The sequence below is a fragment of the Beta vulgaris genome, chromosome 3, assembly GCF_026745355.1.
Source record: "Beta vulgaris subsp. vulgaris cultivar EL10 chromosome 3, EL10.2, whole genome shotgun sequence".
In the NCBI taxonomy this organism is placed as follows: domain Eukaryota; kingdom Viridiplantae; phylum Streptophyta; class Magnoliopsida; order Caryophyllales; family Amaranthaceae; genus Beta; species Beta vulgaris.
This window is the reverse complement of record NC_079204.1, coordinates 24349025-24365113: the sequence shown is the minus strand read 5'-3', so window position 1 is coordinate 24365113 and position 16089 is coordinate 24349025. Positions and strand designations below refer to the sequence as shown.

General features: G+C 37.2%; 1 long non-coding RNA gene across 1 annotated transcript; it reads left to right on the top strand.

Moving 5' to 3' along the window:
• Positions 1 to 14346: 14346 nt before the first annotated feature.
• Positions 14347 to 15428, top strand: LOC125495858 (uncharacterized). Its single transcript, XR_007272260.2, has 2 exons — positions 14347 to 14697; positions 14874 to 15428. It is a non-coding gene; the product is annotated as an uncharacterized LOC125495858 (long non-coding RNA).
• The last annotated feature ends 661 nt before the right edge of the window (positions 15429 to 16089 follow it).

The following is a 16089-nucleotide window of genomic DNA, read 5'->3' as shown; positions in this document are numbered from 1 at the left end:
GTGTCATTGAATAAGAGAAAACCTTTAAACAAGTTTCAATACCAAAATACAGTAGCTTAGTGATAATAACCTTGGGTATACTTCCTCAAAACTTCAACTTATCATTTACTAAACATAATCTTATAGAAACATTGAAAATTAAGGTAGTTTACTCACCTTTTTATTGTAAAAATCAACTATCAAATAAGATGTATTTTTTTTTAGTCATGAATACCTACACATGCAACCTCTTAATCATCACTTAACCTACTGTTTCATCAACCAACATCATCCTAAAATACTTCAAATTTCAATCACACACAAAATTTCATGAAAAACATCAAAATCACATAACTAGTTCTAGTGTAGTGAAAGAACATAATTTTCCACTTGATTTATTAACATGCAATGATTAATCCTTATCTAAGGCTAATATACAGTAGATATTAATCACCTAAAACCAAGAAAATCATCCTTAAAATCGTTTTCAATGATTTTACCAAATTTTGTATAAACTAGGTTTCCAAATGGAGCTGTTTTATGTGTACCTTCACTTCAAACAGCAATAATCCGACTTCGCCTTCTCCTTTGGACGAGATTTTTACTTCTTTGGAATCCTTAAACACCTATTTGTATCCACACAAAAATTCATAAGGATTGACTTAAGGAAAGTACTTCAATATACCAAAACAAATCAACTTACCTACTGTTTTTCTTGTTGAAGAAGATGGTTCTTTTTCTTGAACTTCTTGGCCACGAAATGATGATATTTTTGCTTCTAAATATGCTCCTATATGCAGTGAATGATATTCAGGCTTTGCATGCATAGGTTAAGAGGCAAAAATCCAAGAAACGAAGCTGAGAACCACCTCTGGTTCTTACCGCCAGAACTGGCGAGTGGGAAGAGGGAGAGAGAAAGGTTTTGGGCAGAGGAAATTTGTTTGTGTTTGGTGATGAAACTTATGTGGGATGTGAGGGTATATGTGAGGACGGTATGGGTGTATTACTTCAGACTTGTTAGACCCATTTGGTTTGATTAATGTGGTTCCATTCCACTTGGTGTATTTCTGAATTGTCCAGCTCTTCTCATTTGTCTTAATATGACTCCAAATCTTATAATATACCATATGTTAGTGTTCTAAGACCCCACAATTGCTCTTATTATACTCTAACATCCTCAAAATAAAATTTACTTGATATACCTAACCTCATACCCTAAATGAAATTCTAAAGTCCATTCTATTAAGCGTAACCGTTAATTTGCTTAATAGTTGAACATAATTTCTATCTTCCAATAGCCCTCAATTTCCACAACTCAACTTCTTAAAATAATATATCGATCCTAAGTGTTTACACATAACTTGATAATATTATTATCTTTATATAATTCCTTCTAAGCACTACTTACACACAAGCATAAATTATTTTCACACACAACTTATCATACGTATTACCTACGTACGACCACATTTAAATTTCACGATTTAAGTTATTTAATCATATACTAATATTTTATTATTTACCGACTGTTACACGTTTCCCCCCTTAAGAAGTTTCGTCCCGAAACTTAAGCCGTACCTTAGAAAAGTTGCGGATAGCGGTGCTTCATATCATCTTCTTTTTCCCACATAGCCTCCTCCGAATCCTGACTGGACCACAATACCTTGACCAATGGTATGACTTGATTCCGTAGAACCTTTTCGCGTCGATCCAATATTCTGATCGGTCTCTCTTCATAACTAAGAGTCTCATCAAGTTGCAATGGTTCATGAGATAACACATGGGAAGGATCGTGCACATATTTCCGAAGCTGTGATACATGAAACACATTATGGATGCGAGACAGTTCAGTTGGCAATGCAATTTCATAAGCTACCTCACCAACTCTTTTCAAGATTTCATAAGGCCCAATGAACTTCTGACTAAGTTTGCCTCGAATACCGAATCTCTTTACTCCTTTGGTAGGGGAAACTTTAAGGAAAATTTTATCTCCAACTTCAAATTCCAGTTTCCTCCTTCTTACGTCTGCGTATTTCTTCTGACGATCCTGTGCGATTTTCATCTTTTCCCGAATTATTCGGATTTGATCCATAGTCTCTTGAACCAATTCTGGTCCTACAGGTACTTTATTACTCAAATCTTCCCAACAAATCGGCGTTCGGCACTTCCGACCATACAGGGCTTCATATGGAGCCATTCCTATTGTGGTTTGATGACTGTTGTTGTAAGAGAATTCTATTAAAGCTAAATGATCCTCCCAAGACCCTGGAATTCCAAAACCAAGCTCGCAACATATCTTCTAATACCTGAATTGTACGCTCAGTTTGACCATCGGTAGCAGGATGAAACGCCGTACTAAATTTCAAAGTTGTTCCAAAAGCTTCCTGAAGTTTCTCCCAGAAATGAGCCAGAAATCGAGGGTCCTATCAGAAACAATGCTTGCTGGCACCCCATGGAGACGAACAACATTCCGAATGTAAGCATCAGCCATCTGCGACTGATTCCAAGTTCCCTTTATTGCAAGAAATCGCACCGTTTTTGTGAGACGATCCACTATTACCCAAATTGAGTCATTTCCTTTCCTAGATCTTGGTAACCCAGACACGAAATCCATTGAGACAGAATCCCATTTCCATTCTGGAATAGGTAATGGTTGCAATAACCCAGGTGCCTTCTGGCGCTCAAACTTCACTTTTTGACATGTTAAACATCTCGCCACATATCTCGCTACATCCTTCTTGAGGCCTCTACACCAAAAGTACTTCTTAAGATCTCGCACCATTTTATCCCTACCAGGATGCACTGAATACGGACTACTATGAGCTTCCTTTAAACCCTCTGTCTTAAATCCTGATCCTCGGGAACACACCATCGCCCCCTGAGTCTAATACTTCCGTCTTCACATTGAGTAAATTCCTGAGTTTCTCCATTCTTAATCTTTTCTTTGACACCCTGCAGGAATACATCTTTGCTTTGCTTTTCCCGAATCTCTAAGTATAGATCAGGTTGAACCGTTAAAGCATTAATGATTACTCCAATTTCCCCTGAACGTACTAAAACGAGTTCAAATAACTCTATTTCTTTACTCAGTTCATTGGCATTGTGATAAAAACTTAATTCACTCCTTGGCCTTCTACTAAGTGCATCTGCCACCTTATTTGCTTTTCCGGGATGATATTGAATGTCGATGTCGTAATCTTTTGAGCAACTCTAACCATCTTCTCTGCCTCATGTTCATATCTTTTTGAGTGAAGATATACTTCAAACTTTTATGATCCGTGAACACCTTACATGAAACTCCGTACAAATAATGTCGCCATAACTTCAGAGCAAAGACAACTGCAGCTAATTCTAAATCATGCACTGGATAATTTTTCTCATGAGGCCGCAACTGTCGAGACACGTAAGCTATCACTTTCCTATGCTGCATCAACACACATCCCAGACCTTCCTGAAAGCATCACTATAAATTTCAAACCCCTCAGTTCCGAGGGAAGGGTCAGAATAGGAGCACTGGTTAACCTCCGCTTTAATTCTAAGAAGGCGGCTTCACATTTTTCATTCCATTGGAAACGGGAGTTTTTCCTGATTAAACTTGTGATGGGTAATGCTATTTTAGAGAAATTCTTCACAAATCGCCGATAATAACCTGCTAAACCCAGAAAACTCCTAACTTCTGACACATTCTTCGGTGCTGGCCACTCTTCTACTGCTTAATCTTGTCCGATCTACAGAGATGCCTTCCTTAGACACCACATGTCCGAGAAACTTCACCTCCTCTAACCAGAAATCACATTTACTAAGCTTGGCATACAACTTTTCCTTCTGGAGTGTAGCCAGGACAGTTCTCAGATGACCTTCATGTTCCTCACGATTCCTTGAGTATATCAAGATATCATCTATAAAGATAACCACAAATCGATCCAAGAACGGCTTAAAATAGCGTTGCATTAAATCCATAAAAGCCGCAGGCGCATTAGTCAATCCAAATGGCATAACCAAAAACTCGTAATGCCCGTATCGAGTGCGGAAAGCTGTCTTTGGTATATCCTCCTCTACAATCCTCATCTGGTGATAACCAGACCTCAAATCAATCTTGGAGAATACACTCGCTCCCCTCATGATCAAATAGATCATCAATTCTTGGTAAAGGATACCTATTCCGCACCGTGATCTTATTGATCTCCCGATAATCTATACATAATCTCATGGAGCCATCCTTTTTCTTGACGAACAACACTGGTGCTCCCCATGGAGACACACTAGGTCTGAATATACCCTTCTGCAACAACTCATCTAATTGCTTCTTTAATTCTACCATCTTAGCTGGCGCCATCCTATACGGAGCTCTTGAGATCGGGGTAGCTCCCGGAATCAAATCTATATGAAAATCCACGACTCGATGTGGAGGCAACCCTGGTAAATCCTCCGGAAACACATCGGGAAATTCTCGAATTACCGGTATATTCATCAATTTTGATTCAGTTTCTCCTCGTTCCGACCTGACAAATATGTGCTTCCACAGCACCATCCCAGCCCTGATGGGAATGGTTCGTTCTAAGAAGGGTCGAAGTTTCACTACTCGAGTATAACATTCTATTATAGCTCGATTTTTACTCAACCAATCCATACCCAGAATCACATCATACACACCTAATCAAACATTATCAAATCTGCCTTCAAATCCACCTCCGCAATTCTAATACCACATTCTTTCAGCATATACTTACATCGGAAGGTAGTTTTATCAGGCAAAGTTACATTCAAATCACATGAAGTCACTTTGGGTTTTTGCTCTATGCGGAATGCAAATACATTTGAAATAAAAGAGTGGGATGCTCCAGAATCAAATAATACAAATGCAGGTAAATTACACACATCAAAGGTCCCGGTAATTACATTACCTTTCTGCTCTATAATCTCTGGCTCCTCAGATGGTTCAGACTTAAGGGCAAATGCTCTTCCAGGTGCTTTCGATACTCCTTTAGGGTTACGACCCGAGCTTGATTCACCAGCCGCTTTCAGTAGCAACACCTCACTAGGCCGTTGATTACCTCTAGCATTCCCAGATTGGTTTAAAGCTGGACATTCTTTGATTCTATGCCCCGTCTTCATGCATTTAAAACAAATGCTTTGACCCTCACAGTTTTTCCCATAGTGATCCTTTCCCGCAACGTCGACACTTCCACTCCTTCTTCCCCCCTTCACCTGCTTTGGTGGGGACTAAGGCCATAGACGTTCCGGCTGGATCCGCCTTAACTTTCTTGCTAACCCCTGCTCCAGATTTTTCGTTTCCCTTCCTCTTTCTTTTTGAGCTTTCATCCTTTTGCTCAATCCGTTCATGTTCTAAGGCTCATCCTACAAATCCTCAAATGCTATAAACCCCGATTCTTTTCTGGTACTTCAGATTTAACCCTTCAAAAAATCGCATGGACTTTACCCTTTCATTGCTAGTAAAGTCTGGAGCGAAACGCGAGAGTTCCACAAATTTGGCAGCATATTCTACCACCGTCATCTGCCCTTGCCTTAAGAATAAGAATTCATTCTCCTTTTTCCTTCTTAATGCTGGAGGAAAAAACTTATTCCTCAACTTTTCCACGAACATTCCCAGGTGGAAATGGCTTGGGTGGAGGTTTTCTTGACTGTACCCCACCACATATCAGCAGGGCCCTCCAGGTAAAAGGATGCCAATTTTACCTTCAAGTTCTCAGGACAGTTTACCACATCTAGCAGCTTTTCCATATATGCAATCCAGTCCTCGAATTTTACTGGATCCGCTTCCCATCATAGCCCCGGCGCTTATGAGCAGCAAGCCTCTTATAGAACTTCCCCTCCTCATTATCTCTATTTCGTTCCTGCTTTTCCAGAATTGCCAGCAATCGGGTATTCATTTCCCTTAGCTGACGTATCTGTTCGGCTTGAGAATTTTCCGGTTGTTCCTGTGGTTCATTAGTTTCCACATTCTGCTGGATCTCATTTGTCACGTTGATGTGTGCATAACCTATAAAATGATAACTGAATATTCTTAGTAGTCCCCAAAGTTTCAAATCATTACATATAAATTACTAAACACCTGCTCTCCTGGAAGGAATGCAATTTCCCACTTTACACATATAAGCACACATATTCATATCATAGATTATTCAAAATATATTATAAACTTGAAAATTTTAACTTCAAAGTACAATACATTAGTTCCATTGCCCAGAGTCATCATCTCACCCTGACAATTCTTTTACACATACAATAAACAACTAAGGCTACCCCACTTCCTTCCGCATCATCACTATGCTACTTCCTCCTAAAGAATGTTATACGGATCATATGCGTATCCACTGTCATCACTACTGGAGGATGGGTTTCGGGAATGTAGTCGGGGTCACTCATCCATGAGTTACTTCCTCGAAATACTACTCCTGGCACCCCCGAGGGCACTCCTGAATCATCGCTTGATCCTCTAGAATTACGTGACTGGGGAGGGGCCATACTCGTAGCAGAATCTCCAGATCTTTGAGGTTGGGGTGGTGCCATACTCGCAGCAGAGTTAGGGGGTGTAGGAACTCTTCCCCCTCTTCTCCTTTGGTATTCTACTGTGGCTATTCTGTTATACATATCTATCCAGTACTGAGCATTCCGACCCATATCTTGCAAACCCGCTGCATGTTAGCCCGTTCCATCTCATCTAACACCTCCTCCGGTGTTCCTTCCCACCTGATCAGATTCTTATCAACATTATCCATAGCAGTACTATCATTCAAATTCAGCAAAGATGGTGTTGCCATAAACAACGTTAGCAATTTCCAATAAGTCCAACGGAACACCACCCATGAGATGAAACTGCGGTAAGGTCTTGATGAGGTGTATGCTTGAATCGCCGGGCGAGTGAAAGGGTTATGGTTTCCACTCCCATACATCTGGTTATACTCTTCTATGACATTAAGTTTCTCTCTAGCAAATACCAAGGATCCTCTCCTTCATTTCTCTTAACATCTGGTTCTTCTTGGTACCTCCGAATTCCATCACTACCAATCACCCAATATGCGTTGTTCCTCCATATTACTCTTGACCCATTACCGTTACCATTTCCACTTGCAGACATCTAATTGCACATACATAACACATAATTTAGATAACACACATAAGTATTACACACAAAATCTACACACATTATTTGCCCTACTAAGCATGTTACTCTTACCATCATAGCATTTCTTAGCTTCCTTGGACATGATCAATCCATCATTTTAAAACATCTATGTTTAAAACAATTGAATACCTATATGAAGATAAGTATCAAAATCACGTTTTCATTTTTCTTTAAAAGAAGAAAACCTTGGCTCAGATACCACTTGTAACAGCCCCCGTCCTAGCTTATGTTAAATATTAATTAAAAACTATACTTTCTAGCAATAGTGGAAGCAAAAGCATAATCAAACGTTACGGAGGCTGTCACCTGCTGGAGTCAACCCATTAATATGGCTGGATTGACTCTACGAGCTACACTTAAATTAAACATTCATCACACATGAAAATTAGTTTAGTTATTACAAACCAAAATAAGATTTTAATCTAAGTTTAAACAGTATTCATAAACAGAAGTAAATCTCAAAAGGTGATCATGTTCAAGCTTGATCTGCTATGATAGTTGGGACATGACTTCATATTCGCTCTCCCTCGACTACCTTAGCTTGCTATTCCTGCACAAAAATCTGCCCCCACCAGGACAGGTTCATAGAACAAAAATCAGCTTACGCTGGTACACATATCAACTAAAGCTAATTATGGTGGCTGAGAATAAAATGTATTCACAATCCAATTTACTTTGCAAAATCATGTTTGGAAAACACCATCTCATCATGAATTTCACAATTCAATGTTTAAAAGATAATCACAAACTTCTCAATACACACACAAAGTCAAAACGGTTTTCTAGTTATGCGTAAGAAGAAGAGTTCACACATTGAGGTGCACCTAAATGCAAACCTCCACACAATTCGGAGTTAAACTCCTACTTTTTACTCGCTTGCAAGCTTTTATAGGACATGTCCTCACACATATACACACATTCCTCTTCTATACGCAAAAAAGTTCAAAACCATTTATCACAATTTCGAAACAAGTCACCAATGTCATGTGATTGAAAGAAAACTATTTGTTACTTCAATAGGAATGAATGAAGGTGGTTATGACAATAGCTAAATGATAATTTGAGGTGCAACAAGACTTAGCAAAATCAAAACTTGGCGTACAATCCATCTAGTAAAGAACTTGAGTTATCTTAAATAAAAGGATGTTTTTAGCTTCCGGAAACAAAGATGTACTTAGCTTGAATTCCAATTTGAACATTAAAATTAATAATAGGATTTTCAACCTTAAACCTACTGGAAATTTCATCAATTGTAAAGGAAATTATTTATCCAAATTCTCAAACGAAACTAACATACGTTGTTTCTAAAACTGCGGTTTTTAAGGTGTAATACTCGTACTTTGGTGTGTCATTGAATAAGAGAAAACCTTTAAACAAGTTTCAATACAAAATACAGTAGCTTAGTGATAAACCTTTGGTATACTTCCTAAAACTTCAACTTATCATTTACTAAACATAATCTTATAAAAACATTGAAAATTAAGGTAGTTTATCACCTTTTTATTGTAAAAATCAACTATCAAATAAGATGTACTTTTTTAATCATGAATACCTACACATGCAACCTCTTAATCATCACTTAACCTACTGTTTCATCAACCAACATCATCCCAAAATACTTCAAATTTCAATCACACACAAAATTTCATGAAAAACATAAAATCACATAACTAGTTCTAGTGTAGTGAAAGAACATAATTTTCCACTTGATTTATTAACATGACAATGATTAATCCTTATCTAAGACTAATATACAGTAGATATTAATCACCTAAAACCAAGAAAATCATCCTTAAAATCGTTCTCAATGATTTTACCAAATTTTGTATAAACTAGGTTTCCAAATGGAGCTGTTTTATGTGTACCTTCACTTCTAACAGCAATAATCCGACTTTTCCTTCTCCTTTGGACGAGATTTTTACTTCTTTGGAATCCTTAAACACCTATTTATATCCACACAAAATTCATAAGGATTGACTAAGGAAAGTACTTCAATTTACCCAAACAAATCAACATACCTACTGTTTTTCTGGTTGAAGAAGATGGTTCTTTTTCTTGAACTTCTTGGCCACGAAATGGTGATCTTTTTGCTTCCCAATATGCTCCTATATGTAGTGAATGATATTCAGGCTTTGCATGCATAGGTTAAGAGGCAAAAATCCAAGAAACGAAGCTGAGAACCACCTCTGGTTCTTACCGCCAGAACTGGCGAGTGGGAAGAGGGAGAGAGAAGGTTTTGGGCAGAGGAAATTTGTTTGTGTTTGGTGATGAAACTTATGTAGGATGTAGGGTATATGTGAGGAGGTATGGGTGTATTACTTCAGACTTATTAGACCCATTTGGTTTGATTAATGTGGTTCCATTCCACTTGGTGTATTTCTGAATTTTCCAGCTCTTCTCATTTGTCTTAATATGACTCCAAATCTTATAATATACCATATGTTAGTGTTCTAAGACCCCACAATTGCTCTTATTATACTCTAACATCCTCAACATAAAATTTACTTGATATACCTAACCTCATACCCTAAATGAAATTCTAAAGTCCATTCTATTAAGCGTAACCGTTAATTTGCTTAATAGTTGAACATAATTTTTGTCTTCCAATAGCCTCAATTTCCACAACTCAACTTCTTAAAACAATATATCGATCCTAAGTGTTTACACATAACTTGATAATATTATTATCTTTATATAATTCCTTCTAAGCACTACCTACACACAAGCATAAATTATTTTTACACACAACTTATCATACGTATTACCTACGTACGACCACATTTAAATTTCACGATTTAAGTTATTTAATCATAGACTAATCTTTTATTATTTACCGACTGTTACACTCAAAATCTTAACAAAGTGGGATTTAAAGGTAACCATAACCCAAATTTAAAGTGATGGGATAAACAACTATATGTCCCTTTTGGTCACCAAGGCGTAGAGATGTAAATGGACTGGGTTCGGGGAGGGTGGAGCGTCACCCGCATCCAGCACCCGCATCCACCCGATCCATCCATCACCCGCATCCATCTCCACCCGAATCCATCCATCCATTTGTAACCGGGTTAAACGGATGGATCGGGTGATTAACGGGTGAAATCAAATAGTATTAGGAGAAGAAAGAAAAATTACTAACAAGAACCACTAATCCATTTATATAATTCTACTTACTATATAAAGTCGTCTCCAAACTAACCCTAATCCACATTATTAATATTTATATACTTATATTATCATCTTGTAACTTTTGGGCTATAGATTAATAAAGCTGTAAAAATTAAAAAGCCCAAAATTAAAAAATTATATATTTTTTACTTTAAACGGGTGACGGGTTGGGTGGTAAACGGATGATGGGTCGGGTGATGGATGAAAAAATATTACTCGAACACGACCTGCATCCATCACCCGATTATCCGTCACCCGGCTATCTCCGTTTAAACCGGGTTTCTCACCCACTTAATAAACCGGGTGGAGTGGATGGTCGGGTGATCCACTGGATATTGCCATCTCTACCAAGGCGCCCACCTTTGGAAAGAGTATTCCTATACCCTTCAGGCAACTTATATAAATTTTCCCCCACCTTACAAAAATCAAAGACAATAGCATTGTTACGCCAAGGGCCATCAAGCTTGATTGACAGGGGACCGCTATTGTTATTGCTTGGCAGCCGTAAAGTCACTAATTCGGCCTCATCAAGAGGAGGAAGACTTTTGAGTCGGGCAATTGCCATTTCCTTTTTGACGGGCTCATCTATTATGACATATTCTATGTCCTCATAATTTAGGCTAACATCATCATAAGCACGCTAATATGGGCCGCCAGAAGTCACGATGACAATAGACAACGTCCAAAATAGAGTCATCTATAGCAGTCTTTGAAAGGTCATTATCTGAACCTAAATCAATAATAACCACATGAGGTCAAGGCCTGATAAGATGACTAAGGAATTCATTAAAAGATTCTTATACGACGACACCAGTGTCTGCCATGTTCGTTAACCAACCATGTTCTCGCAAAAGAGAGACATCGAGGCGATGAACAACATCTAGAGGAGGATGCCTAATAGCTTTTCAGGCTAAAATATGATATCTTAACTCCCTCAACGTCTGCTTATCCCCACTCCAGCTGACTTTGGGTGAAGTTCTCTTGCTTAGGAGAAGAAGGGCCGTAAAGAACTTAGATCCATGATCTTTGTTATCTTTTTCATTGGTCAAATGAATCTCATCTAAAAGTTTAGTTCTTTTGTCTCTACTCCTTGAAGCAGACGAGGATTATCCGACTTCAATGGATAAATGAGCAGATGAAGGGTCACAATCAGTAAGAAACTCATCACTAGGGGTTTTTTTGGCTATTTGGTTGGTCCGACATATTCACGATAAAAGTAGAAACAAATTTCAAGCAAAAAATAAATAAATCTAAAAAAAGATAGGGAGAAATGCCTAAAAAAGTAATCGCCGCACTAGAAAAAGCCGATATAAAAGGAGCAAAAGAAACAACACATTTGACGTAAAACTAAAAGTTTTAAACCTAATTAGCCTCAAAATCCACTAGCTGAACAAGGGAAATAGAGACATTCTCGAGAACAAAATTCTTGAAAATGAGCACAAAAAACTTTTCGAGCAACTTTGAAGCAGAAACAATGAATTCTAGTGCCATAAGTTTAAAGAATACAAATAATCTCTCTTAGAAAAATGGGGTGAAAGAAGAAAACAGTGCAGAATAAGAAATTGAAAATCCAAAAGGATGATTTGTCCTATTTATGTGGAAATCAACGGCCATGTGGAACCGAGGGTTCATTTGATCTCATAGATGGCCGATGTGTGTCAATTACCAAGAAATCCCTAATAAAGAAACGGGAGGGGGAGTCTATAAGAAAGGTAATGATTAAATATTTTCAAAATTCTCATTCACATAGCATGTGTCACTAGCAACATTAACAAGCAAAATTAGAGAAACTTGTCAAATAAACATTATCTCATTGTATTCAATATAACATCATTAGCAGTCAAGACCCCAAATGATGGGGAGGGGGTAGTTGTATGGGTATAACCCAACTCCTATAGTGGACATCAATATGCTTGTGTCCGCCAACAGAATACTAGGACTCGACTATTATATGATAGTTAAGATCAACTCTAAAGTGGACCGACATCGGCATGGGCCACCATATATGAAAAATGAGGGAATCTTATCCTAAAAGTGAGTTGCTTGCACCCGTATACGTGGACAATGATTCTACATCTTATTAAATAAACAATATTACTCTAGATAGTCATTTGGTATTATTTTGTAGATACATTATGAACACACACTCTCACTACTTTCTCTTTCTAAACCATTCACGGACATATTTTATGTCTTGATTATCGGAAGGAGCTTCATAGCAACCCCCTTAGTAGTTTATGTTTGTGATCTTGCAGGCTCTCATCTCGGTCACCTACTCCATCTCTCTTAACGGACTACTTTGAAGGCTGTTAAGTGTTTCATTAATGAAATAATAATGTAATAAGTAAAAAGCTACATCTATTTATGATAAATAAATAAAAAATTTAAATGACGGAGGTAGTAATTTAGGACGACACTACTACAAATATGTGCAAAAGTATCACCTATGAGAGACCTCCTTAATGAAATAAGTGATTATTCAGCAAAAGAAACCTAATTTGTTCGAAAGGTGGTCTGTTATAACATGATAAAGGGGACCTCTTCTTTAAATAGGTGGTTTTTTTGATCCTTATCAAAAGTTTCCAATATTAAAGAAACCACTTATTCCTATTAAGTGGTGATTTAAATTATATATTTTTTTAAAAAAAAAAATCCATATATTATGTACGTGTTTTCAGGTAGTCAATAATAACTGTATTACTAATTATTAATTAAAAAAAAAAGACACATTTGTGACCCACTAAAACCCTAAATGTATTACTCTTTAAAAGAATAGACGGATCATTAACCTACACCGTCGGATTGCAGCCTCGCAAATACATCCAACGACTACCATCTACACCCATATATTTTTTTTTCATTCGACTATTCACAACAATCTCCCTCTCTATTCTGAAATTCGAACAAACCTTAAAAATCCTCTATCTCACACGCCTTCCTCATCTCCTCTCCCTCCTGTAAAATACAACATCATTTTCCATTTTCCATTTTCAATCCCGACGATGGAGCAAATGCTAACTTTTTTTCGTAATGTCGACCAGCATCGGTTATCTAATTACAACAATGTTCACTATAATCTACGCCCCGGGTTTGATTCTTCGCTCTTTATTAATTTCTGTGAAATCGATCGATTTTTTCATTTAGATCTGTAATTGATTAATTTCGTTGGTTTGATAGTGTGTTTATTTGTTTTAGAGGTGTTGAAGCCGAGGGTTGAACCCGGAAAAGTTGTGGGTTGTCATATGGATGTAGTTACCGCTAATCCTAATTCCTAGTAACTGGGTATCAATTTCTTCTCTAAACTTTTGTTGGGTTTTTTTTTTCGGTGAAGTTCAATATTTTTTTTCTTTTGGCGATTTTGTTTTGGTACTGAGTTAGGATGTTGATGTTTATTGTGTTTTCTTAAATTTTTTGAAGATTTTGTTTCCTAGATTTTTTTTACAGTAAGTAACCTTCAATTGTATGTTCTTGTTACTTGGTGAATTCAAGCTCAGTGACCTTGAATTTTTATGTTCTTGTTACTTTGTCTTTACGACGGAAATCTCTCATGATTTATGATCACCATAACTTGTCCTCATCCAACTGTCATTCCTATATCCCTCTGTTCTCACCTTTTTTCGATGCCAATTCTACAAAGTTGTATCAATTTGAAGTTCAATTTCTTGTGAATCAGGGGATTTTATTCGCTGGTGCTATTTCTCTACACAACTAGAATTTTTCGTGGCTTTTAGGTCTTCCATTTAGGTAGATCCATAGACGTCGTTGGCATTTAGGTAGTATCCTTCTGCTGTTACAACTGATGTCTTTCTCGAGCTGAGTGTTTCTTAGGCTGTAATGTTGAAAGCATTCCATAGTGTTTCTGGTGCTTAAGAGTGATGTGTGCTGTGTGCTGTGTGCACTTAATTGTACAAATGTGTAAGAAGATGCTAACTTTCTCATGAGTTCTAGTAATGGGAGTAAAGATAAGTTGTTGTTATCCCTGCTTACTGATATATCCAAAGGGTAAGTTCTTTATTCGTCGATAAGTCAATGGAAGGAGGAATTGTTTTTTGGATTGGAGAGGTACTGAGAGGAAAGACAAAAAATTGGATGACATTATGACTTGGCTTGAATGGGTTCTCTCGTATTCGCTTTTGCGAATTGCTGAGAGTAATCCTCCATGTTTGGATAATTTTTGGTTCAGTCAGGGTGCTACATTGTTGCTCAGTTTGATGCAGAGTTCACAAGAGGATGTTCAGCAGGAAAGGGCAGCTACAGGGCTTGCTACTTTTGTGGTTATTGATGATGAGAACACAAGCATTGATGGGTAACGAGCCGAAGCAGTTATGCGGGGTGGGGGTGTGCAGCTTCTCCTTAGTCTTGCCGGCTCGTGGTGAGAAGGATTGCAAGCAGAGTTTGCCAAGGTATGAATCATTTGTTTGCCATTTTTAATTTCACTTTCTTTCTTGGATGTCTGCCAAAAGTTCACATAATTCTATGAAGTCTCCAGTTCTGTCCATCCCTTTTCTTGACTTTTGAATACACACTTCTATGTTTAGAAGTACTTGTGTGATTATATAGTCAATGCTTTCATCTACAGGCAATAGCGAATTTGTCCGTCAATGCTAATGTTGCGAAAGCTGTAGCTGATGAAGGAGGCATCACTATCCTTGCAAATAAAAAATGAGTACTTGGACTATCTTATGATGCTTCATTGTTAATGCAAATAAAAAATCTACACTTTAAGTAGTTTATTAATGAGTGATTGGAGCACTTTTTGCAGCTTGTATATTTATCATTTTAATATTTTATATTTTGCAGTACTTTGGCGGAGTTACAACTGAATTTTCTCAAAATAAGCTTGATGAGCTCAAGACTTGTGTATCAAAGATGTGGATGAATATAAACAAGTGGATCAACAAGAATCGGAAGATAATGACCATTTTAATTAGGATGTGTGATTTTCTTTTTGAGTAGGAATAGGGAGGTGCTTCTATTTTTGTGCATATGAATTGGAAGAAATAGGCCTAGCTGCTCTATTATTTTTTTTATAACCAATTAGTTGAATTTTTGGAATCTTCTAACATTATATTGATATCAATGTGATTTTGTAGTGAATGATATTGAATGAATGAAAAGATATTCCAATTTTAAAGTCGTCTGAGTTATTCAATACAAGTGCCTAGATGTTTTTTATATATGTAAATTACTTGTAGATTATGAAAGACACGCATGGAGCAGGTGAAACGGATCGGAGGAGCGTATAATAATATTGAAATATTTTTTTTTTTTTAAAAAAAAATATTTAAAGAGACCACCTTTTCCTTTCAGGTGGTGTTTTAAGGAATGATTAAAAAGACCACCTACATATTAAAAATGATTTCTTTGTAAGATAAAAAAGACCACCTATCTGTAAAATGTGGTGCCTTATCCTTCTTCTTTTTTTCCTATTTAAATTCATATATAACCACTTATTTTATGGAAGTGGTCTCTTCTATCAAATTAAGAAACCACCCGCAATAAGTGGTCATTTATCCTGAGAGACCTGTGAGCTGAAGACCACCTCTCATGTGGTCTCTAAATGAGATTTTAGGGGGTCTCTTTAGGCCTTTTTGTAGTAGTGCGAGTTCATTCGTAATACACTATTTTTGCTCATTTCCTTATTTGCTTATTTTAAACTCTCCTTTTCTCAAATATATCCTTCTAATTTGGATGATTTCAAATGAACAATGAAGAAAAACAACGTGTCTTGCGTGTGGCCGACCACATGTGAAATTTCAGGTCATGAATGAACTCAACATCTTGTCATCCTGTCA